Source organism: Martes martes (genome assembly GCF_963455335.1).
Source record: "Martes martes genome assembly, chromosome: 4".
NCBI classification, from domain to species: domain Eukaryota; kingdom Metazoa; phylum Chordata; class Mammalia; order Carnivora; family Mustelidae; genus Martes; species Martes martes.
The window spans coordinates 162393591-162400046 of record NC_137891.1 but is presented as its reverse complement, the minus strand read 5'-3'; the positions used below and the strand labels follow the sequence as shown (position 1 = coordinate 162400046).

At 39.7% G+C, this 6456-nt stretch overlaps 1 pseudogene across 1 annotated transcript; it reads right to left on the bottom strand.

Moving 5' to 3' along the window:
* Positions 1–229: 229 nt before the first annotated feature.
* On the bottom strand, positions 230–4452 carry LOC308341716 (elongation factor 1-beta-like; annotated as a pseudogene). Its single transcript has 3 exons — positions 4442–4452; positions 955–1585; positions 230–280 (listed from the first exon to the last, which is right to left on the bottom strand). The product of its transcript is annotated as an elongation factor 1-beta-like (transcript).
* Between the last annotated feature and the right edge of the window lie 2004 nt (positions 4453–6456).

The following is a 6456-nucleotide window of genomic DNA, read 5'->3' as shown; positions in this document are numbered from 1 at the left end:
TGTTGATCTACGAAGATTTATTTTATTTTTTTTTAAAGATTTCATTTATTTATTTGACAGATAGAGATCACAAGTAGGCAGAGAGGCAGCAGAGAGAGAGGAGGAAGCAGGCTCCCTGCTGAGCAGAGAGCCCGATGCAGGGCTTGATCCCAGGACCCTGGGATCATGACCTGAGCCAAAGGCAGAGGCTTTAACCCACTGAGCGACCCAGGTGCCCCTACAGTGGATTTTAGATCTTGTGAAAAATAGCCATGTCCATGGACTGCACATATTCCTCAAAAGCAGTTGTAAGGGCCTATTTAGCCAGAGCGATTTCATCTCGGTTAAACAGCGATTTTGTTGTTCATGCAGTAAAACTTAAACTGACCCTGGCCTCCTCCACCCCCACTCCCCCCCCCACCCATGCCCAGGGGAATTTACTTAAAAGCAAGTCCTGGAAACCAGTAAAATGTGGTCAACCAGTCCCTGATAACAGAGCCCAAATACAAGGGGGGGTCAGTTCAGGTGGAGATAACAGAGCCCAAATGCAGGGATGAGTCGGGCCAGGTGGAGACATCCAATCAGTGGAGTGTGCATACTGTCTCCCTAGCTACCAAGGAGTGTGGACCCCGCCTTTTGGGTGCCTTTTGGGAGCCAATTCTGACCAAGGTGATAGGCTAGTTCAAAGAGCTACTATGGGGTGAATTGTAATTCAATTGGCCACCCGTGTGTGACGTAGCATTAACTGTGCAGCTTTCTCTGTGTGTTGCAATCTCATTGGCCACCTGTGTGTGGCCAGGCTCAACCACATGGCCTTTGCTCTATAAAAGTTAGTCTGTGAGGCTGGGAGTCGCTCGCTCTCTCTATAAGAGTCGGCCCTGAACAGTCGGTTTGATTCTTGATGCTTGGCACTACATAAAGCTTTGCTTGACCTTCGCTTTGTATCAGTCTCCCTCCTTTGATCACGCACCTAACAGCAGTGATCCACTCTTCCAGCCTATCTGTTCCAGCTTTATTGCCTTCCACTACGCACTGTTTTTAAAGTTCTGTAATTCCATCCCCCATTGGAACTAGTTTAGAAGAGCCCCCGATCATGCTGTCTGCTTGAATGCTCCTGACACCCTCCTCTAGTTTTGCCATATCTGTCTCATCCCAAGGTTTCACATCCAGTAAGCTGGAAGACCTGGCAACAAGTGCAGGTTTTTTTCTTTCTTTTTTTTCTTTCTTTCTTTCCTTTTCTTTTTGCTTCTTCACTTTCCTCTTCCTTCTCAGATCCAGAAAGATCAATGTCATTATTATCTTTACTATCTGTGTCTCCACTTCCTATGATGTCCTCCACATTAGCAGGGCCATACTTGTCCAAAGCTTTCTTCACTCCTGGAAGGCTGACCTGTTCCTTTTTGTCAGACTTGATGTGATTCTATCAATGCATGGCATGATACAAGTCAGTGGGTGTGGGGCTGGAGACTCCTTCAAATACTGCCGGTCTGCTTATGACAGCACGCACCCCTTGATGTAGCTCCTGTCTGCCAGGTAGTTGTTGAACATCTGGAGGCTGGTGGGGCTTTTCAAGTCTCCAAAACCCCTGGCATCAGCTGATCCGGAACTGGGGGACAGTGAAGGAAAAGAAGAGTGCAGGTGGTCTGCTGATCGCTAAGAGGGGGAAAAAAAAACAAAACTCAATTACCTTTCTTTAAAAAAAATTTCTTAGTGTTTTCCCCAGAGTTTGCAATAAACATTTATAACTAGCCTTCATTCACTCTCAGATGACACCATATTGCCTCATGGGTAGTAAAGTTACCTTTATAATAGAGTATTACCAATTCCTTCCTCCTGTCTTTTGTTACATTGCTGACATTTACTTCACTTATCCATGTACTACAATCACCTAATACATTGTTACTATTATTACTTGGAGCAAATGATAATCTACTGGCTCAGTTATCAATAAGAAAAACAAAGTACTCTATTTTACCTTCATTTATTCCTTCTTTGGTGATCTTTCATTTCCTGTATAGATCCAAATTTCTGACCTATGTCATTTTTCCTCTCCCTGAAGACCTTTAAACATCTGTTGCAGAGGTGGCATATTGGTGATGAAGTCTCTGAGGTTTTGTTTGTCTGAGAAAGTCTATTTCTTCCTCACTTTCAAAGGATAATTTCATTAGATATTGAGTTCTGGGTCAATGGTTTTTCCCTTTCAACAGTTTGTTTGTCTGTCTGTCTGTCTATTTATTTATTTCTGAAAGAGAGAGAATATGCAAGTGAGGGTAGGGAGGGGCCAACAGAGAGGGGGAATCCTAAGCAGACTCCATGCTCAGTGCGGAGCCCAAGGTGGGGCTCCACGTCACATCCCTGGGATCAGGAACTGAGCCAAAATCAAGAGTGAGACACTCAATTGACTGAGTCACCCAGGACCCCCTCTTTCAACAGTTTAAATGTTTCCTTCCACTCTCTTTTAGCTTGCATGGTTTCTTCTTGTTGTTGTTGTTGTTTAAGATTTTTTTCCTAAGTAATCTCTACACCCAATGTGGGGCTCAAACTCACAACCCTAAGATCATGAGTTGTATGCTTCACTGACTGAGCCAGCCAGGTGCCCCAAGCCTTCACGGTCTCTGATGAGAAGTCTAATGTATTTCTTATCCTTGCTCCTCTATAGGTAAAGTGTTGTTGTTGTTGTTGTTTTCCTCTGTTGCTTTCAAGATTTTCTCTTGGTTTTCTACAGTTTGAATATGATACGCTTAGGAATAGATTTTTTAGTATTTATCTTCCTTGGTGTTCTCTAAGCTTCCTGGGTCTGTCTTTTGGTGTCTGTCATCAATTTTTGAAAATTCCCCGGCCATTACTCCTTCAAATATTTCTTCTGCCCTGTCCCCTCTTTCTTCTCCTTCTCTTTTGGTATTCCAATTATATATTTGTTACACTTTTTAAAATTGTTCCACAGAATTTGGATATTTTGTTCTCTTTTCTCATTCTCCCCACCCCCCCCCCCCGCCCCAATGCCCCGGCCCCTTGCATTTTAGTTTGGGAAATGTCTACTGACATATTTTCAGTTTCAGTGATTTTTAGCTTGGCCATGTCCTTTCTACTGATGAGCCCATGAAAGACATTCTTTATTTCTATTACAATATTTTTTAAGACTACTTTTTAAGGGGCACCTGGATGGCTTAGTCAGTTGAGTATCTGGCTCTTGGTTTTTGGTTCAGATCATGATATCATTGGTTGTGGGATCAAGCCCTGCTAGGGCTCCATGTTCTGGGTGGAGTCTCCCAGAGATTCCCTCCCTCTGCCCCTCCCCCTGCTCCTTTGCTCACAAGCTCTTTCTCTCTCTTTAAAAATAAATAAATATATATTTAAAAAAACACTATTCTTTAAGAGAAATTTTATGTTCACAGCAAAATTAAGAGGAAAATACAGAGATTTTTCATTCACCTCCTTCTTGCACACATTCACAACCTCTCCTACTATCAACATCTTCCACCAGAGTGGTACATTTGTCACAATGATGAACCTATATTGACACATCATAATGACCCAAAGTCCAGACGTATCATTAAGTTTCACTCTTGGTGTTGCACATTCTGTGGGTTTAGACACATGTAAAATGACATGTGTTCACCATTTTTATGTCATACAGACTATTTTCACTGCCTTAAAAATCCTCTGCATTCTCCTCATTCACCACCTCCCTGCAATCCTTAGCAATCACTGATCTTTTTACTGTCTGCATACTCTTGCCTATTCCAGGATGTCATGTAGTTGGAATCATATAATATGCAGCCTTGTCAGTGGGATTCTTTCAGTCAGTGAAGTGATTTAAGATTCCTCTGTGTCTGTTTTTGGCTCGATAGTTTGTTATTATTATTAGTAGTAGTAGTAGTACTGAATGACATTTCATTGTCTGGAGGAACCACAGTTTATTTATCCAGTCATCCACTGAAGGACACCTTTGTTGCCTCCAAGTTTTGGTAATGTGAAGTTTCAACTTTATTTATTTATTTATAACTTTTTTTTTTATTCTTTCATAGATTTTCTGTCTCTGCTTTCATTGCCTATCTGCTTTTGCATATTGTCTACTTTTTCCTTGAGTCTTTAATATATTAATTATAGTTACTTTACATTCTCAGTCTGATAATTCTAAAATTTCTGCCATATATGAGTCTGTTTCTGATGACTGCTTTGTCCATTCAAATAATACATTTTTTTCTTCCTTTTTATTATGCCTTGCAATTTTTTATTGAAAGCATAACATGATGTATTTGATAACATGAACTGAGATAAATAGGTCTTTAGTGTGAAGTTTTATGTTAACATAGCTAGAAGTTGAGCTGTGTTTAATGTTTGTTATAGCTGTAAGTGTCAAAATCTGTAATTTTCTCTAGTATCCTTGTTTGTTATCTTTTATCTTTGGGTTTTCCTAAAAACTCTCTTAAATAGAGTCCAGGTCTTATAGCTGTTTCACCTGTAATCCATCGTTAACATACTGGAGCCCTACTGATGTGGTGGTAAGGTGTGGGGGAGGAGAGGACATCTATAATCCTGTGAATAAGTCTTAGTCTTTAGTGAGCCTGTATCCCTGAGCTTCGACCTTCACAAATGATTCTTACGTCCTTTTTTCCCTTTGGGTGAGACAGAAAGACTAGAGGGAGTTTGAGTTGGATAAATTCCCTTCCCCCACATCAAATAAAGTTCTTTGCCATTGACAGATAGGCCCTTGTTAGGGAGAATGCTCTGGACTTTATTTCAGAATGATTGCTGTTCCCTTCCTTCCCCTGCCAAAGACATGAGATTGTTGTTTTGACTCTTCAGCATGACAACTTGGAGGGGAGATCTACAGCATGACAACCTGGAGACAAGATCTACAGAAGTGCAAGGTGCCCTATGACTGTAGCTCTGAAGAGTTTCTCACTTACACTAATTTTTACTTCATCTCTAGCAATTCATTAAAATTACTGTTTAAGTTTACCTACCCTCTATGGCGCCAGCAGCTTTTGCTCAAGGTGAGTTGCTCTGGGCTGTGATTCTTTGTATTAGCCTGTCTCCCCAGATTTCAAGGTAGTGGTTTGCACTTTGCCATTAATTCCTTAATGGATCTAAAAAAAGTCATGATTTTCAATTTGTTCAGCTTTTATTGTTGTAAGGATGAGAGTTATGGCTTTATGTGTTGGAGATGAAACTTCAAGTCTCTAAGCATCCTTTTAATGAATTGGGAAACTTCTAGTCTTTGTATGTCTAAAAAAGTCTTTTCTCCCCTTTCACTTTGAATGATCATTTATCTGGGTATAAAATTCAAGATTGCCAGCTATTTTCATTCAGCATTTTACAAATACCACTTTACTGTCTTTTTGCTGTATATTATTGCTGCTAAGAATTTTGCCATCTCTCCACGTATCGTTTCTTTGTAAATTATCTGCCTTTTGGTAGTTTTAAAGATTTAATTTTTTCCTTGAAACTTTACACATCTTCTATAATATGTCTCTGTGTATAGAATTATCTTCAGTTGATCTATTTTTTATATAATGAATTATATATTCTTTAATTCTGAAAAATTTTCAGTTCTGATATTTTCAAATGTTCCATTTCTATAATTTACTTCATTCTCCTTTTATGAAGACCATTAGACTAATATTAGCTTGTCAGTTCATTCTCCATGTTTCCACAAATCTACTTACTCAAATCATGTTTATTCTATGTACTTGGAATATTCTTAAGCATTATTTCCTACAAATTCTCTCTTTGTTTCTTTGTCCATTCTGGAGTTTACCCCATTTATACTCTTTTTGTCCTAAGGAAGATGTTCTATTGAGCCAAAATCTTCCTTCAGTCCCAGTGTGTCCTCTGAAAACACCTGCTCAAATCTGCCTTCAAAAATCCCTTGAAATATTTGAAGACCAAGATGCCAGCCTCCCTCTTTTTCTTAGTTTAAACACCACAGTTAAAGGTCATTGTGAACATAAGCGGGTCACAGTGAATACTACCTTTTACAATATGGTATTGGGAAATTTGAAAAGTAGATCGATATCTAAATTTTAATCAATAATTCTAGAAGTGTTCATTGGGAACCTGAGGAACAGCTTGGAAAATTTCCCTGTGGTACATAAATTTATCTTATGTGTCTCATTTGGTTTCAGGCATCTATTAAACAATAATTTATTATATGTTCAGTTTGTATTAATTATCCTTCTGAGTGCAGGAGTTATGCCAGGGATCAAGACATGGTCCTCAGTTGTGTCAGGGTGAGAAAAAAGAGGTTGAGATTGTGAGCAGAGTGGAAAGGGATGTGACTGTCTAGGCAGAGAGTACAGAGTGAGAAGAGTGCCCAGAGAGCACTCTGAAGACCATTTTCAGATTCCCATGCAACATTTAGTAGCACACCAATAATATTAAGTGGACCCAAGTGTAGCTTCAGGGACCATCCAGTGGAAGTTATTATCCCTTCATTGTGGAGCTACAGAGGGTCAGGCTCAGCTCTTACAG